We start from the raw sequence: 20,455 nt of genomic DNA, 5'->3' as shown, positions 1-20,455 counted from the left end.
TTAAAGAAGAACTGGCATACGTAATCGACTCAAAAATATGGCATTGATAAAAGGAGATATTGGTTTTAAACTCTTAAGCTATTGCCATTACTATTATGTTTCTAATAGAAAACAAATATCCTACTGAGAGGGACTACATGTTCTTTTCGAATCCACATTAATCATATTCAAAAATAGATTTGATTTTAACGGATAACCATTCTCTGCAACAAATAGAAAATACTAAAATCAGGGAAACTGATTAGTCAGATCATCCATTATTTTTGTTGAAAATACATTTTCTTATAAAATAACCCAAGATGGAGACTATACTATATATTAACTGGAATAAACACACTTAAAGGACAAGGCAATGCAAAATATAATTTTTTGCCTAATAAAACAGAATTCTAAGCAGCTTTGCAATATACATTTATTACAAATTTGTAATGATTTTTGAGTTATTTGTATATATAACTGCTATTAGAAGCAGTGTTTGCCAGTCCTTTTCTATTCTCTGCCCTGGTGGCTCTGACTGTTGAAACAATGTAACACAAGGCAGCAGACTGACAGACCTGACTTGCTGGAGGAGACTGACAGTTGCAACGTTGTTTAAAAAGTAACTACCAGGAGTTCAGCAAATGCTGTTTTCAATAGCAATTACATTTAGAAATAACTTTTAAAGTGCTACAAATTTTTAATTTCATATTGGAAAATTGCTTAGAATTATGTTTTCTTTTATTATGCAAAAAATTTTTTTTGGGGTTGACATGCCCTTTAACCCTTTCATTGCCAGCTGTTTTGGACAAAGCGGAACTTCTACTGCCAGACAGTTTTTGAACATTTCGCACTGTGGGACTTTTAGTTTACCCAGGAAAACAATATATTGTTTTTTTCAGGACCACCTATTCTTTCAAAATATAGTAGAATTTTTGTGTAATTCCAATTCTATAACAAGATATAGGCTTCTAAATGTCTAAACAATGAAAAAAATAATATTTTCCATAATATAAATATATATATATATACCAGAAACAAAAATTATTTTATGCACGAATATACAACTGATTTGGAAAGTCCCCTGTCTCCTGAAGGTGCCAATACCAAATATATATAGTTTTATGGAGATTTCTCACTTGTATAGGTCAAAAACTCCCAGCAGTACACTACCAAATTTCCAAAGCACTGCTACAGAAAGCTGCATACTTTAGATTTCAAGGCCAAAAATTCCACTAACAGAAGGTTTATCCCAGAAAATTATACATTTTTAGAAAGAACAGATTCTGGGGGATCCAGAATATGTAGAACTGCCTGTCTACTCCAAAGTACCAAGTTGCAATGCTTTCCTAAAGTTTTTGGTTTTTATCAAAATGTATGAAATTTTTAAAAAATCGTTTCAAAGCTTCCAGTCTATAGTATCTTATCTCCTACAGGTCATAAAGTAACTAGATAAAACACCCTAAATATGAACACCGGGGTCCACTAAACAGTTTGATGCCCAATGTTAGGTTTAACCCTTTTAGTGCCACAGGACGTAGAATCTACGTCCTGTGTATCAAAGTACCTAAGTGCCACAGAACGTAGATTCTACATCCTGCTGCACTTACACACACACACATGCATTTTTGGGAGGTTTTCACACATTCATCACTTACAGCACTTAGAGAAAACTCACACTTGCTTGCACACTCACACACATGCACAAAAAACACATTTTACCTAATGTACACACTCACTTACACACTTATGTAATTTTGTAATTATTTTTTTTTTCTAATCGCATCGTTTTTATTCTTGCCTGAAAAAAATGTTTTATTGTCATTGCGGATAGTGTATTCGCTAACCGCACTGCGCAATACCTTTTGTGTATTATTTTGGTGATTCTACTACATTTCTGTAATTTTGGTGCATTTTTAGGTATTTTACTGCATGTTTAGCCATTTTATAGCATTTTCAGTTATGCATAGTTGTTGTTCGCTTGACTTTGTCTGTAAAACTTATTTGCCCTAGCCAAAATACTCAAACTGTTATTCTGCCCGCAGATATTATTAGGCAAAAAAAAAAAAATGATTTTAGTGATTTTTTTTTAAATTTTTATCAATTTTATTGCTTTTTACATTGTTCTTTGTTACTTGTCTTTGCACATGAACATTTTGTCTGCTGTATTTCAATTTGGCATCCTCTGTACCCCACATAGTTTGGTAAATCTATTCATATTGGGCATCAAACTGTTCAGTAGACCCCTGGCGTTCATAGTTTTATGTTCATACGGTACAAACTGTGGGGGGTACATAATGGGGTAAAATGCAAGCTTTGTGACAATTTTCAGAAATATCATAAAAACTGTTCTGTTTAACATAGCTTTGTAGTTTGCAGTAGAAAGATGTATTTACCCATTTTTGTTTTGTCAGAATGTGTACTTTCGGAAAATATATGGTTTTCTAGGGTCTCCTTACTGTTAGGGGGTCGTATGGCACATAATACACATACCGGGTGCAAAAACTACATGAGCTGAAGCATGTTATGTGAAAATTCATATGCACTATTTTTACTTGGGTGCCCCTGTACCCCACATAGTTTGGTAAATCTATGCATATAGGGCATCAAACTGTTCAGTAGACCCCTGGCGTTCATATTTAGAATGTTTTATGTTGATACGGTACAAAATGTGGGGGGTACATAATGGGGTAAAATGCAAGCTTTGTGACAATTTTCAGAAATATCATAAAAAACGTTCTGTTTAGCATAGCTTTGTAGTTTGGTAGTTTGCAGTAGAAAGATGTATTTACCCATTTTTGTTTTGTCAGAATGTGTACTTTCGGAAAATATATGGTTTTCTAGGGTCTCCTTACTGTTAAGGGGTCGTATGGCACATAATACACATACCGGGTGCAAAAACTGCATGAGCCGAAGCATCTTATGTGAAAATTCATATGCACTATTTTTACTTGGGTGTCCCTGTACCCCACATAGTTTGGTAAATCTATGCATATAGGGCATCAAACTGTTCAGTAGACCCCTGGCGTTCATATTTAGAATGTTTTATGTTGATACGGTGCAAAATGTGGAGGTACATAATGGGGTAAAATGCAAGCTTTGTGACAATTTTCAGAAATGTCATAAAAACTGTTCTGTTTAAATTTTGTACCGTATCAACATAAGACATTCTAAATATGAACGCCAGGGGTCTACTGAACAGTTTGATGCCCTATATACATAGATTTACTAAACTATGTGGTGTACAGGGGCACCCAAGTAAAAATAGTGCATATGAATTTTCACATAAGACGCTCCGGCTCATGCAGTTTTTGCACCCGGTATGTGTATTATGCGGCATAAGACCCCCTAACAGTACAGAGACCCTAGAAAACCATATATTTTCCAAAAGTACACATTCTGACAAAACAAAAATGGGTAAATACATCTTTCTACTGCAAACTACCAAACTACAAAGCTATGCTAAACAGAACGGATTTTATGACATTTCTGAAAATTGTCACAAAGCTTGCATTTTACCCCATTATGTACCAAAATATAGTTTGCCTACCTAAACTCAACCCTGCCCCCAGTAAAAGCCTCTAAACTGAGAGAGCACAGAATGTTTACAAAACGTCTGGCACTGAGGGGAACCGAAATGTCAAATTCTGCTGGCACTTAAAGAGTTAAGTTTGTGGCATGTAGGAGCCCCAATGTGAACATATGTTCACATCATCTATCATTCTGTTGTTTCAGCTTCTACAAAATCAACACATTTACATCATGATATGTGGGATAAAGCTAGTAAAAAGTACACTCACCCCAGAAAGTCATATATTTTTGGAAAGTACACCTTCCCCCAAATCTAAAATGGGTACCCTTGTTTTTCTACTCCAAAGTATCAAGCCGCAAAGCTTTCCTAAAGTTGGCAATTTTGATACCATTTCCAAAAATCCTCTCAGAGCTTCCAGTTTGCAGCATCTTATCATTAGGTACCAAGGTAAAACACCCTGAATTTGATGCCCACTGTACATAGGTTTATCAAAGCACATGACACTTAAAGACCCCAAAATATACCTTGTGCACATTAATTTCATGGCTAACCTTCACCTAATTCATAAACACATGGCAGTTTTATGTAAAATAGAAGCTGCAGCAGGGGTGGGCCAATCCGACCTGGCACCCTAGGCAACCCGGTCGGCCACCTCGGCCCTGCACCTTCCCCCCCCCCTCGTTTTTTGGCGTGCATGTGCATCCGGGGGGATGCAACGCGATAATTCTTTGCCCCCCCAAGCAGAGGGGGAAATGACAAAGGAACTAGGGGTAGGCAGGAGAGGCTCCTGCCTGGCACACCTCAATTGTTGCACCCTAGGCAGCTTCTTCTGCCTACCCCCAGTAGGCCCTGAGCTGCAGAAATTTAGGGTGGCCCCTGAAAACCATATATTTTTGGAAAGTACACATTCTGACAAATCCAAAATGGGTAAAGAGTCCTTTCTACACCAAAGTACCAATCTGCAAAGCTTTCCTAAAGTTAGTGGTTTCTATGACATTTCAGAAAATCGCCTAAAAATGTTGCAATTTGCCGCATTTATCTCACACAATTTCTTGCATACAAAGGCAAATCACCCAAATAGGAACACCACAGGTCTCCTGAACAGTTTGATGCCCTATATGCATAGATTTACCAAACTATATGGTGTACAGGGGAACCCAAATAAATATAGTGCATATGAATTTTCACATAAGACGCTCCGGCTCGTGTAATTATTGCACCCGTTATGTGTATTATGTGCCATAAGACAGTACGGAGACCCTAGAAAACCGTATATTTTCTGAAAGTATACCTGACAAAAGAAAAATGGGTAAATACATCTTTCTACTGCAAACTACAAAGCTATGCTAAACAGAACAGTTTTTATGACATTTCTGAAAATCGTCACAAAGCTTGCATTTTACCTCATTATGTACCCCCACATTTTTTAAGGTATCAACGTAAAACACATATGATGCTCCGGCTCGTGCAATTATTGCACCCGGTATGTGTATTATGTGCCATAAGACCCCCTAACAGTACGGAGACCCTAGAAAACCATAGATTTTCCGAAAGTACAAAAGAAAAATGGGTGAATACATCTTTCTACTACAAACTATAAAACTATGGTAAACATAACGGTTTTTATGACATTTCTAAAAATCGTCACAAAGCTTGCACCAGGTGTCTACTGAACAGTTTGATGCCCAGTATGCATAGATTTAATAAACTATGTGGTGTACAGAGGAAGCCAAATTGAAATACAGCACACAAAATGTCCATGTGCAAAGAAAGGTAACAAAGAACAATGTGAAATTCAATAAAATTGCTAAAATCCCAAAACAAATCACTAAAATCAATGTTTTTTTTCCCTAGTGATATCTGCAGTCAGAATCACAGTTTGAATATTTTGGCTTGGGCAAATAAGTTTTACAGGCAAAGTCAAGCAAACAATAACTATGCATAACTGAAAATGCTATAAAATGGCTAAAAATAAAATGCCTAAAAATACACCAAAATTACAAAAAATGTAATCAAAATACCAAAATAATACACAAAAGGTATTGCGCAGTGTGGTTAGCGAATATGCTATCCGCAATGGCAATAAAACATTTTAACAACAATACAACATGTAACAAGCAATATAACAGTAATAAAAGTATAACGCAGCAGGTACATGGGTGGCGTTGACAGAACTGATCAACTCCAACATTATTACAACGCCACTCGAAAAACTAAGGCCTGGTACAAAAAAGTTGGTATATACTTGATTCAAATGGCCCTTCGAAATGAATATGTTGTATATAAGGCCCCAAATTATCCTATTAGAAATACCAGCTGCAGGTAATCCCTGCCCTGTTGTTTAGTGGTGTAGAGGAGACAGCGCCTGAGATGCCCCCTAGTGACAATGTGGCCCGATTGATTGGGAAGCACTTTATTGATACACTTCCACCCACACCTGGCAAAGTGTTTGCCCAGAAAGCTTGCAGAGTGTGCCGCAAATGGGGTATAAGACGAGATACACGGTACTACTGCCCTAAGTGCCCTCGCAACCCCGGGTTATGTTTCAAACCATGTTTTGAAATATACCATACTCGGCTGCACTATTGAAAGGGTAATAAATTGTTGTGCACTGATTGAATTTATAATAATTATTGGCATCCCGCTTTGTGCAAAATTAATATAATAGCCTTATGGTTTATGTATTCAGGTTAGAATTTTATGTCATGGTTAGTTTGGGTGTTTCCTTACCTAAAATGTTATGTTAGGTTATGTATAGCCAACTGTGGTGTTAAGTGACGGACTGGGCCCCTAAAAATTTGTGGCACATGATGATCATGGTGTTTCATCTTGCCTGCTGATGATTTCATCTCCCCTGCTGATGCCACAAGGTTTTTTTTTACTGACACCTCATAAGCTACCCTTTCAGGGCAGTTGCTATGGCTATATGTATTTCTGGGTGACATTTTAGGTTTTACTAGTGTACAGGGCAGTACTAGTGTTTCAGGGCAGTTTATAAAGCTGTATGTATTTCTGGGTGACATTTTAGGTTTTACTAGTGTACAGGGCAGTACTAGTGTTTCAGGGCAGTTTATAAAGCTATATGTATTTCTGGGTGACATTTTAGGTTTTACTAGTGTACAGTTTTAGGTCTCCCTGGAATATTTTTTTTTTTAATTATTTTTGCACAGTTAGGGTCTTTGTAGTAATGAAAAGAAAGTTATAGTTTGTTGGTAGATGGGAGTTTACATTTCAACACTTATGCTAATTGTAGTCTTTCTCCTTATTATGAGTAATAGTATTGTTCTGATGGCATAGCTGTTTTGGTTGGAAAGAAACTGGCGAATTTACAAGTCATTAGCTCAGCTTTCAATGCAGATATTGAGGCCTTTATTTTTGGCAATATATATTTTGTTCTTGGTGCAGGCATTCGGTTTTTTTCAGAATTGTGGTGCAATGCAACTTATGCAATAATTCATTATTTCACGTCACCTCTTTAGCCATACCCCCCAACTGTCCCACTTTTTATAGCGCATTCTGCTTTCCCAGATAGTTCAATGAATGTCCCGCATTTCCGTAATAGATTACAAAAATGCGGGACATTCATTGAACTATCCAGCACAGCGAGATGCGCTGGCTGAAGCTGGGCGCACCGGCTTCTTCTGCTGCTCGGCTTCTTCTGCGGCTCCTTGTCCAGCGGCGACAGGCCCTTTTATATGGTTGCGCCCCGTGCGTACATGTGACGTCAATACACACGAGGTGCAACCCTATAGAAGGGCCTGTAGCCACCATATAAGAAGCAGAGCAGCAGAAGAAGCCAAGGCACCTATGGGGGCTACTGTCTATGGGGGTACTGTCAATGGGGGCACTGTGTATGGGGGGTACTGTCTATGGGGGCACTGTGTATGGGGGGTATTGTCTATGGGGGCACTGTGTATGGGGGGTACTGTCTATGGGGGGGTACTGTCTATGGGGCACTGTGTTTGGGGGGTACTGTCTATGGGGGCACTGTGTTTGGGGGGTACTGTCCATGGGGGCACTGTGTTTGGGGGGTACTGTCTATGGGGGCACTGTGTTTGGGGGCTACTGTCTATGGGGGCACTGTGTATGGGGGGTACTGTCTATGGGGGCACTGTGTATGGGGGGTACTGTCTATGGGGGCACTGTGTATGGGGGTACTGTCTATGGGGGCACTGTGTATGGGGGTACTGTCTATGGGGGTACTGTCTATGGGGGCACTTTCTATGGGTGCACTGTGTATGGGGGCAAAACTGGTATATAGTTATAACTCACTTATAACTGACTGCCTTCTCTCTATATTTTTATTTTATATGTAGGAGTTGCTATATTGTTTTCCTTAGGTAGTACAGTATGAGGGTATAGCACATTTGCATCTGATCCTGCCATTTCAACTATATAAAAGGAGTATTTTTTTTAAATGGGGTGTGGTAATTGGGGCGTGGCCACAAAAGTGGGCGTGCTCAAAAAAATTGCCGCGCTGCACGCACCAAATCTTTTTGTTGCTCTTTTCATTTTTCAAATGTTGGGAGATATGCTTTAACTAATAGCAGGGCCGGAACTAAGGGTAGGCAGAAGAGGCACCTGCCTGGGGTGCAACAATTGGGGGGTGCCAGGTAGAAACCTCTCCTGCCAAACCCTAACCCACGCTCCCTTCTCTTGCCCCCGCCAGTTGCCATTACTCAATGGGGGCAATGACTCCCTTCTACCACCTCCCCGCTCCACGGAGAGCAAGGGGGTGGGGAGTAAGGGGCAGGGGCGAGGTGGCTGACCGGGTTGCCTAGGGTGCCCGGGTGGCTTGGCCCGTCCCTGTCTAATGACACAAGATTTATTGTTGGCATCTCAAACACTCTGCTTTCAGTGGGATTAGAAGCTACCTGTATTTCTGGGCTAAAGCTTCTTAATTTGAATATTTGGTGGCAAATAATTCTGCAGATTTTCTGTTTGTTATGTAATAAAAAAACATCAAACAAACAAGAAAAAAAGAAACAAAAAAAGCAGCATCACCCGAAGATTCGCAGGAATACAGATGAAACTATACAGTCAAAAGATGTTCAACTAAACAGATAAAGGTAAATAGAATATATTTTGGGGCTAAATTGAGCAGGTTTTTTTAGTTGTTATTGCAATTTTGGGGAGAAATCTAACTTTGGATCTTTTTTTTCTTCTACAGAGAACTGCGTCCTCAATTTTACATGTAGGAAAGGAGAATGGTGCTGCTGATTAACTACAGATGTGCATTTTCAGAAAACATATAGTTTATTATTATATATTTCACAAGTAAGGGGGTGTTTAGACTGAAAAACTGCAAGGTGTGCACTTAGAGCACAGCTCCAAATTTTCCAGCTGAAATTGCCCTTATGCATTGCCCCTGTTTTGGGTTGTTTGGAGGCCGTGTCTTTACGTTCACCCATGCATGTGGGGTATCGTTTTACTCGGGATAACTTGTTCTTTTATAACCTGCCTTCATTTGAAAATTTTCATTGGTGTTTTATTCTCAAATTTACTTTGGACTTTGTGACCGTGATAGTGTTTCAGAAAAAAAATTAAAATTATGGTATATGTTTTTATGGTATCTGTATGACAGGAGCTACATTTAGAGCAAAAACTACACCACAACTAAAAATCTAGAGGTGTGCAGTTTCTAAAAATGTGTGACTTATGGGGGTATTCCATTTCCGTAATAAGATATGCCATATTAAAATAGAGATGGCCTTTTCACTTTTGTTTCGATAAAATTGCACAAAATGCTGTTTTATTGGTGGGGTGTCTTCTGGACAAGATAAGTGGGTTACCAATACATATTTGGTATTTTTGGATTCAGCAGAATCAGGGCTTTTGCAAACAGTAAAATTTTTGTAAGTTAATGTAATCGTTCTTGGAAAAAACCACAATATCCAGAAAAAGTACAAAATTCTATTACAATGTTCAAGCCCAATTCGTTCTGGAAAAACGATATATAACATGCTTTATTTGATGTAGGCTTTCTTGTCAAGAAACCAAAGTAAATGTAATGAGTGCAAAATGTCTAAAAATGGCTTGGCAGTAGATGTTCACTTTTGGGACAAATTGGCTGGCAGTGAAAGGGTTAAGCTCTAAACTTTGATAAATATGCCCCATAGTGCACTCAAAATCATTTAACCCTTTAAGTGCCACAGGACGAATCTATGTCCTGTGTAAAAAAGTAGCTAAGTGCCACAGGACATAGATTCTACGTCCTGCTGCACTTCTGGATATGGGAGCGGAGGAGCAGCTAGGCAGGGAACGAGGAAAAGCCAGACATGTACATTCTATGTGCCTGGCCTTTTCTGCTCTCCCCCTCCCTTCCTCTGCTCCCCCTTCCCTTCCTGTATCGCCCACTCACCGTTCCAACTGCAGCTGCTGTCCCTGTGTCTCTCCTGTGTCCCTTCTGCGATCTCCAGCTTCTTGACACCAGGTTACTGCCAGATACACAAATAATCACACACTTATTACACTAATACACACTTATATTCATACTTACACACACACACATACATTTTGGGGGGGGTTGCACACATTCACAGCACTTACAGCACTCACATTACTTGCACATGCACACAACACGCATTTTGCCAAGTGTACATGCCGACTTACACACTTAGGCAATTTTCTGTATTTTTTTTTTAATCGCATCTTTTTTTTCTGAAAAAAATGTTTTATTGCCATTGCGGATAGCGTATTTGCTAACCGCACTGTACAATACCTTTTGTGTATTATTTTCGTGTTTTTACTACATTTTCTGTGATTTTGGTGCATTTGATTAAAAAAGTAGCTAAGTGCCACAGGACATAAATTCTATGTCCTGCTGCACTTCTGGGTTTGGGAGCAGAGGAGCAGCTAGGTGGGGAACGAGTGGCCCCTGGAGCGCGATCGCCCAGGGGCCCCATAGGAAAAGCCAGACACGTATATTCTAGGTGCCTGGCTTTTTCTTACAAAATTTGGGGGTACATAATGAGGTAAAATGCAAGCTTTGTGACGATTTTCAGAAATGTCATAAAAACTGTTCTGTTTAGCATAGCTTTGTAGTTTGGTAGTTTGCAGTAGAAAGTTGTATTTACCCATTTTTGTTTTGTCAGAATGTGTACTTTCGGAAAATGTATAGTTTTATAGGGTCTCCGTACTGTTAGGGCGTCTTATGGCACATAATACATATGCCTGTAGCTTATATTGCAGTGTATACACTTTGTATGCACTAACTTCATTTTGGGCCAGATACATCAGCGATCCTATGCACAATGAGCATCGCACTGTTCAGTGGACCCTTTGCTTTCATATTTAGGGTGTATTTTCTTGGTACCTAATGTTATGTGGGAGATATGATGCTTGAAAGTGGAAGATTTGAGGTGATTTTTTTTTTTTAGAATTTTCATAATTTTTTATAGAAACTGCTAAATTCAGGAAAGCATTGCCGTTTGGTACTTAGGAGTTGGAAGACATAGTAACCCATTTCGGATTCGTCAGAATGTTTACTTTTCAAAAATATATGGTTTCCTGGGGTAAACCTAAAGTTCCAGGATTTTTGGCTTTGGAATTTAAAGTATGCAGTATTCTGCTGCAATGCTTAGAAAATTTGGTAATTTACTTCTGGGAGTTTTTGATCTATAGAAGTCAGAGTTTTTGATCTGTATCAGAAATCAGAAATCTCCATAAAACTATACATATCAGGTTGTCAGGGTACTCACCCGTGTGGCCCGGTCTCGCGCGTTCCCCTGCGTGCGCGCGCACGTCTCGTTGCACGCGTACGTCCCAAAGGTGCGCATGCAGCAAAACGCGCCTATACGTCAAAGCGTGCGTGCGCGTCAAAGCGCGCGTACGTCTGCGACGCGCTGACGGCACTAATTCGGCTTACGTTGGGCGGGTATTTCAAGCTGCCAAACGCTCCCTCCAGTGCTGTGTTGTCTGCGGCCTTGCCTGGAAAACTAAGCCTGCTTGTTTCTATTTTGGATTTCCTGTTGCCGACCTTCCACTTGTTTGATTTGGTTCCGTGTTCCTGCCTGCTGCCAGCCCAAGACCTTTCTCGCCTGGATCTGATTATGCTTTGTCTGCTGCCAGCCTAAAGACCTTTTTTGCCTGCCTACTTACTTCGATCCTGCCTGCTGCCTGCCCATGACCTCTGTCTGATTTCGACCTTGAGCCTGCCTTACGTTTACGGCCTCCCTGCCTTTTCTCCTAACCCTCCCCTGTGTCCATTTTCAGGGGTACGGGTAGTGGAAGCTGTAGGGGAGAGTCATTTGTCACCACAAGAAATTCTCCACTTCGTGTTCCTGACAGTACAACACAGCCATTATGGAGAATTCCGGAGATGAGTCTCCCCTCGACCTTATTTCGCAACAACTTGCTGCTCTGACTCAAGCCGTCCAGGACTTACAGACGGGTTACCAACAACTTCAAACCCAAATCCTAGTGAATCCGACTGCCCCTCCTCCAGGAAGTGCTCCATCGGTTCGGGAAGGGGCAGCTGCTGCTGATGCTGCTAACATCCATACCTTAAGGGCCCCTGAACCCAAGGTCAATATCGCTCCTTTATGAACAGTTGTCGTTTGTTGTTCTCCCTTAAGCCTTAAACATATGCCAACGAACAAGTTAAAGTGGGAGTAGTTATTTCCCTTTTTAGGGGTGAACCCCAAGCTTGGGCCCACCGTCACCTGGAACAGCAAAGTGCCATTCTCAATGACTGTAACACTTTTTTTCATACTATGTCCACTCTCTATGACGACCCTAAACGCCAATCCACAGCTGAATCTGCTCTTCGTTCCCTGCGTCAAGGTAAACGTCCTGTGGAAGATTATATTGCAGAATTTAGACGTTGGGCTATTGACACGCAATGGAATGATTTTGCCTTAAAACATCAGCTACGTTGGGTCTGTCTGAATCCTTAAAAGATTAATTGGCCCGTGTCGGCATCCCTGAAGCCCTGGATGATCTCATATCTCTGGTCATTCAGATTGACAGGTGTTTAAGAGAACGACGGCAAGAGAGGGCTGGACTTTCACCTCCTGTTTGGTTTATGCCTAAGGCCTCTTCTCCTTCTTCGACTGGTCCTGAAGAGGCTGAACCCATGCAAGTTGGTCTTCTACGTCCCTCCTTGTCTGTTGAGGAACGTGTTAGGAGACGCCGCTTAAACCTCTGTCTCTATTGTGGTGAGGCTGGTCACCTTCTACGTTCTTGTCCCACTCGTCCTGAGGGTAAGAGATCCTCGTCTGCGCTCCAAAATACAAGTCTTTCAAATATGGACATGTATTTAACTTTGTCTTTGTCTCTACAGTTCCACGAAAGAAGGATTAACGTATCTGCTATTGTTGATTCCGGAGCATGCAGTTGTTTTGTGGACAAAGACTTTATTAAAGGCCATCAGATTCCTCTCCGATCTAAGTCCCAACCTTGGACAGTCAAACTTGCAGATGGATCTACTTCTACCTCCTGCCCAGTTACTTATGAGACTGTCCCTTTAAGGGTTACTTCCGACCAAGGCCATACTGAAGATATTATTTTTGATGTTATAAGTTCTCCTCTGTTTCCTGTTATTCTGGGTCTCTCGTGGTTGTCTAAACATAATCCAGAAATAAATTGGTCCTCTGGAAAGATCCTGCACAAGTCCAGTTTTTGTTTTAACAATTGCTTTCCGTCTCTAAATAAGACTATTTTCTCTTTATCTCCACACTCACCTAGTATCTTATCCGGTCTTCCCTCTGTCTATCAAGAGTTCCACGATGTCTTCGATGAAAAAGGGATTGATTTTTTGCCTCCTTATCGGGTTTATGACTGCCCTATAGACTTGCTCTCTGGTGCTTCCATCCCTTTTGGCAGGATTTACCCCTTATTGGAACCTGAGCTAAGAGTTTTAAAAGATTACATTGAAGAAAACCTCAGGAAAGGCTTCATTAGACCTTCCACTTCTCCAGCGGGAGCTGGAATTTTCTTCGTTGAAAAGAAGGATGGCTCCCTCAGACCTTGCATTGATTACAGGGAGTTAAACAAGAATACAATTAAGAACCGCTATCCTCTACCCCTCATCCCAGAACTTTTTCAAAACTTACGCACTGCTAAGATTTTTTCCAAGCTTGATCTTAGAGGAGCTTATAATTTGGTAAGGATCAGAGAGGGAGACGAATGGAAGACAACTTTCCGTACACGTTATGGGCATTTCGAATATTTAGTTATGCCTTTCGGTTTATGTAACGCACCGGCGACTTTTCAGCATTTTGTTAATGATATTTTCAGAGACTTTCTCTATATTTTTGTTATTGTTTACCTGGATGACATTTTAATTTTTTCAAATTCCTTGGAAGAACATCGGTCACATATGCGTAAGGTGCTTTCTTTGTATGTTTTAAGATCTCGAATAAAGGTATTCTTATGGATCCAAAGAAGGTCGAAACTATTATCAATTGGCCAGTTCCTGTTGATCGTAAAGCAGTCCAAAGATTTATTGGGTTTTCTAATTTCTATCGAAAATTTATTAAAAATTTTTCTCAGATCATCCGGCCTCTTACTAATCTAACTAGTTCCAAAAACAAATTTGTTTGGTCTGTTGAAGCTCAAAGATCCTTTGATGAACTTAAATCACATTTTACTTCTGCTCCTATTTTACTTCATCCAGACCCATCTCTGCCTTTTTTTCTAGAAGTTGACACCTTGGATTCTGCTGTGGGAGCAATTTTGTCTCAATGAAAAGACCCAAAAAATCCCCTCCATCCTGTGGCTTTTTTTTCTAGGAAGAGGAATTCTGCTAAAGTCAACTATGATGTGGGCGATAAAGAGCTGTTAGCCATTAAACTAGATTTGGAGGAATGGAGACATTTTTTGGAAGGCGCTAACCATCCTTTTATTATATTCTCTGACCATAAAAACCTTGAATACCTCAGTTCTGCGAAAAGACTGAATCCTAGGCAAGCACGTTGGGTCTTGTTTTTCTCCAGGTTTAATTTCCACATTACTTACTGTCCCGGGTCTAAGAATGGAAAAGCTGATGCTCTCTCAAGAATTTTTTCAAGCAACACTCCTAAGATCTTTCCCGATGATACTATTCTTCAATCCAATAATTTTCTCCTCATTCAAAGCGATTTTATTGCTCAGTTAAAATCATGTTTCAATTTGGCTGTATCTGAATATCCTGCTCAGTTTGTGCCCACTGTAAGAGAGAGTTTAGTCTTCAAGAACAATCAAATTTTTATTCCTTCATCTCTTCGTCTGTTGGCTCTAAAATTTGTACACGATCAACCTTTAGCTGGCCATAATGGGATTCATAAGACTGTTGATTTGGCTCAGAGACTTTTTTGGTGGCCAGGCATTGTTCGTGATTGTAAACTTTTTGTTTCTTCCTGCGAAACCTGTGCCCGCTCCAAGGTATCCCATGCTCTTCCGGTTGGACTTTTGCATCCTCTTCAGATCCCTGAACGTCCGTGGAGTTCAATTTCCCTTGACTTTATTGTAGAATTGCCGAAGTCTTCAGGGTATAATACAATTTTGGTTGTGGTGGATAGACTCACAAAGATGGCACATTTTATTCCTCTGACTAAATTACCTTCGGCTGCACAAACTGCTGATATTTTCCTAAAAGAAATTGTTAGATTGCATTGGTTACCTCAAGAGATTGTTCCTGATTGAGGTCCACAATTTACTTCTAGGTTGTGGAGATCCCTTTGTTCTACCCTTGGGATAAAATTAGCTCTCTCTACGGCTTTTCATCCACAAACGAATGGACAAACAGAACGAACCAACCAAGCCTTGGAACAATATTTGCAATGTTTTTCCTCTTTTCTTCAGGACAATTGGGCTTCCCTTCTACCTATGGCTGAATTTTCTTTCAATAACTCTAAACATTCTTCCACAAATCAGTCTCCATTTTTTGCCAATTCAGGGTTCCATCCTGCCCTGCTTCCAGATTTTCCCACTGATAATCCATTTCCAGCACTTGAACAAAGACTTAAGTTTCTGGCCAACAACATTCCTATTCTCCAGGAATCCATTAAGAAAGCTCAACATAATTTTAAACTCTATGCAGATAAACGTCGTAAGAAGGATCCAGAATTCAAGATCGGGGATAAGGTATGGCTTTCTACTCTCAATCTCAAATTACCTGTACCTACTAAGAAATTAGGCATGAAGTTTGTGGGTCCTTTTTCTATTTTACAAAAGATTAATGAAGTGACGTTTAAACTAAAACTTCCATCTACATATAAGATTCACCCCGTTTTTCACGCAGCTCTACTTAGACCAGTTATACCCAATCCTTTTCCCGAACAAAAGGGTAACCCTCCTTTGCCTATTTCGGTGGACGGGAATGAGGAATTCGAGGTTGAAGATATTTTGAATTCTCGCTATCGGAGAGGTCATGTTCAATATCTTATACGGTGGAAAGGTTTTGGTCCAGAAGAAGATTCTTGGGAACCAGCTGACAATGTTCACGCTTCAAGACTATTATACAAGTTTCACAGGCAACATCCAGAGAAGCCTTTTTACGCCCAGAGGAGGCCTGGTCTCGCGCGTTCCCCTGCGTGCGTGCGCGCGCACGTCCCGTTGTCCGCGGGACGTTGTGCGCGTGCATCAAGACGCGCATTCACGGCCAAAGGTGCGCATGCGTCAAAACGCGCATATACGTCAAAGCGTGCGTGCGCGACAAAGCGCGCGTACGTCTGCAACGCGCTGACGGCACTAATTCGGCGTACACTGGGCGGGTATTTCAAGCTGCCAAACGCTCCCTCCAGTGCTGTGTTGTCTGCGGCCTTGCCTGGAAAACTAAGCCTGCTTGTTTCTATTTTGGATTTCCTGTTGCCGACCTTCCGCTTGTTTGATTTGGTTCCGTGTTCCTGCCTGCTGCCTGCCCATGACCTCTGCCTGATTTCGACCTTGAGCCTGCCTTAAGTTTACGGCCTCCCTGCCTTTTCTCCTAACCCTCCCCTGTGTCCATTTTCAGGGGTACGGGTAGTGGAAGCTGTAGGGGAGAGTCATTTGTCTCCACAAGAAATTCTCTACTTCGTGTTCCTGACACAGGTATTGGCACGTTCGGGAGACATGAGGCTTTCCAAATCAGTTGAATTTTTGTCCATAAAATAAAATTTGTTTCTGGTATAAATCCCTATATCATGAAAAATAGCATCATTTCTTTTTTTTTTTGTATTTCAAGCTCTAACTCTTGTTCCAGAGAGTGGAAATACACAAAAACTCAGGTAGATTTGGAAAGCTCAGGTTCTCCTGAAAAAAACAATATATAGTTTGCTACCTAAACTTAACCCCCCCCCAGTAAAAGTCCCTAAAATGAGAGATCACAAAATGTTAAGAAAACGTCTGGCACTGAGGGGAACCGAAATGTGAAATTCTGCTAGCACTTAAAGGGTTAAAAATAAAAAAACCGCAATAGGATTGTTTTGATTTTAAAAAAAAGAATATTAATTATAATAATAATAATTATATCTTAGTTTGGCCCATGTACAAGGTACAGTATTGCTACTACAGAGAAAAAGGAATTATTTGTTTAAAATGGGATATAAGGAAAGGCCTTCCCATAATTGGGAGCCAACATTTGTTAACCAACATTACCAAACAAATTGTTTAGTTATAAGGCAAGGTGTCAAAATGTTGACTCTTCAACAGGCTTTCCTAAACAATGCATTGCTGCAGTAGTGGCCTGCAACCCCCCTGTTCCCATCACAATCTGTGCTCAGCAAGGAACAAATCATTTTAGCGATTGAAAGGGGCATAAAACATATATGCTGTGTAACCCACGGTGCTTAAGTCCTGCCCCGTTCAGCAGATCTTCGTTGCATAAAGATGGATTTTTTATAAAGGTACATAAATTAGGTTGTTATTATTACCAATAATCTTTTGGTTTTTTTTAAACAGATAGGCTGCTTGGCAGAACAGGTTTATATTTTATAATCAGTGACAAAGAGATGTTTAAAAAAAAAAACAACAACAGGAGAAATGCTGTTAACAATGGTTAATGATTTGGTAAAACGACATTTACAAACCATTCTTTATCAATGTGTACAACAGTGCAGTAGAAACCTATACAGAAACAAGATATAGGCAAAACCGAATAATTACAAGATTTTATCACTGAGAAACGGAAACATGAAATGAATAATGCCCCTGAATAAAGGGATTTTAGTTACAGGGAGAAGGAAGAAGCTGAGAGATGACTATATCTCCTTATCTTCCAGAGCAGAGAAATGCAACTCGGTAACAAAATATAAAACTGCCCAGGAAAACTTATCTGTAGAAAGGAGATAGGGATACCAGAGGCTGAATCATTTATAAGTATACGAGCACTGTATACAGCTCGAATAGTTAAAAAAAAGAAAGAAACTGAATGGAAATTTTTACAGGTAAGGAAGCAAGAAGGGTACCAGATTTGTACAGATAAAAAGACATTCTAATTTAAATCAGTTATAAAAAAAATTCAGTTTGTAATTAACATTGCTTTCTATGGATATATATAAATCAAATGCATTAATAGGCTTTCATGTGAATTACCTAGAGCTGACACTTACCTCTTTCTGATGCTAAACTAAGTTACATATATATATATAGGTAGTTTAGGGACCCCAAAGAATTGGGCCCCTTCAGGATGAGTTCCCCTTTAGACATGCACCATGAGGGTGGCCTTTTGGGTTATGGACACCTAAAGGTGGTCCTAGCTGTTTATGTGTGAAAATTGAGTTTCCCTGTTATTTAGCAGCAACCCCTAGGTGGCAGGGTGCTGCAATATAAAAAGGGATGACACCCATTTTGTGAGGGCTTAGTCCTGGGACTGCCTCTGTAAGGAGGTGTACAACAGGCTAGTGTTTTAGTACAGGAGGTACTGTAATAGGTCACTCTAGGAGTGACATGCAGGCTAGAGAGAACAGGAAGAGATAGCCCCAACAGGAGAGAGAGGGGTTAAGACCCCCCAGCACTCATGGCTGGAGTTCAGGACCTGTAGTGTTTAGTAAGAGGAGCCAAGTCAGCACCTGGGAGTGTTCCCAGTGAAGGGACCCTACTCGTGGACCGGGGTGTGTTCCTAGGTGGGATCATCCGGCGGGAGTACCGGGGGTAGCCCAAAGAGAGAGTGTGACTTCAGCCGTCTGTGTGACATCCTCTGAATCCTGCATCAACAATAAAACAAGTTCATCTGGTTCACCATTTTAACAGGTGTCTTGGCTGTTCATATACTGAGGATCCTCAACTGCCTGGTAAGCAGGTACCCCAAGGGAGGGGCAAGGTACCGGGAGTTGCTGGGAGTCTGGGTCCAAGGAGGACCTCATAGAGTTTTCCCAGGGAGGAGACATATAGTTCTACCTATACCTACCCTGGGTGGAGGCACGACATTCATTTATATCATACCTGTCCCCCATAATAAGCGGGGGCTCAGGGCTCCTGTAGCGTCACATGCAGGGAGTTGCATGTTAAAAGTACAACAGTAGCCAAATTAGGGTTACAGTAGCTATAAATAACTTGCAACCTTGTCTAACTGGAGCCTTACATTAATGTAAAATGTAGCTCATGCATCTTTCTGTGATGCACATTGAATGGCAATCTGGGACCCCAAGTTGCTGTTCCAACCACTAAGCTTAGCTTCTTAGCAGCTGCTCAGAGCACAGTGAGAATGTGAGTGTTATTAACACTTCTGCTAAAATGAAAGATGGAGAGCTCATGTGACAACTTTAAAGGCCTGGATCAATTCTACTATAGACATGATGAACCTTTAGGCTGGTGCAATAATTCAGAATATAAAGTATGGCATTTTTAGCCATATTCATTTTTAGGGTTTGGTTCTCATTTAAAGTTTATGTAGAGTGAATTACCATTTTTTATGTTACTAGAGCACATAGAAGGATAAATACAGTGCTGTGTTATGTGTAATGCCCCAGGATAAAATGCCAACTTCAAGTATAATGGCCCTGAAACGCATAGCAGGATAGGTAGATAGAAAGATAGATACTATACCAATGTCATTTTAATGGGGAAAACTGGAACCTTTCTGGGTGGAAATACATCCAAAAACAGTATTGTTTCTCCCAATTGGAGAACAATCATTTGCAGAAGTGTTCAGGGAGTATACATTTACTTTAATCTTTGATTGGACTACATCAACATTATTATTTTTACAACAGGGTGCCTAGAAGCCTTTTGACATATAGTAATAATTTGTTATATGCTGACCTGATTTGTGACCTCATTAAACAAGAATTAAAGTTGGGCTACACATTCTCTCATATGTAATAAAAGGGACTAAGTTTGCCCAGTAGCAGTAACCCATAGGAACCAAGATGTTTGCCAAATTACAATTTAACAGAAAAAGATTGATCTATTAACAGATAACATGGAATTAATTTACTGGGGAGGAAATGTTTGCTATTCAATTCTGAAGCCTGGAGAGACAATTTACAGTCTTTCATCTTGGGCATAGCACAATTTTTCAAAAACTTTCTGATTCTCCTAAAGTATCACTCTGTCCGAGTTTTTTGGAAAAACATTCAGTTATTCATTAGAGATATTATTCACTCAAATATAAGATTACTTTCACAGTTTTCTTTATTGGATCTTAGAGATTTTCTCCAAGTGAAAACAGAAACTTGCTTCCAGCTTTTTCTAATGACGTATTTAACTGGTAGACATCCTAAGATATCTTCACAATCTTTGCCTACAAGATTGTATATAATATAAATTAGGTGATCAATCTATAAGAAGGCAGTTTAGACAAAAATGGTCTATTTACCTGGAAACATTAGATGACAACAAAAAAATGATGTATTTATACATTTATGGTAATCCTATCTTGAAGGTTTTCATTGACTTCATACTGTACACATTAAATATCTAAGTATTGACAGATACAGGATGATAGATTTTTTTGATCGACTTGTCGAGCATTAAGATGGTATAAACAAAACAGGTCATATGTTGATTTGGTTAGGTTTACTGTTAATATAAAATTTATATTTGTCT

This window comes from Xenopus tropicalis, chromosome 7 (genome assembly GCF_000004195.4).
Source record: "Xenopus tropicalis strain Nigerian chromosome 7, UCB_Xtro_10.0, whole genome shotgun sequence".
Taxonomy (NCBI): domain Eukaryota; kingdom Metazoa; phylum Chordata; class Amphibia; order Anura; family Pipidae; genus Xenopus; species Xenopus tropicalis.
Note: the sequence above shows the minus strand (reverse complement) of the source record.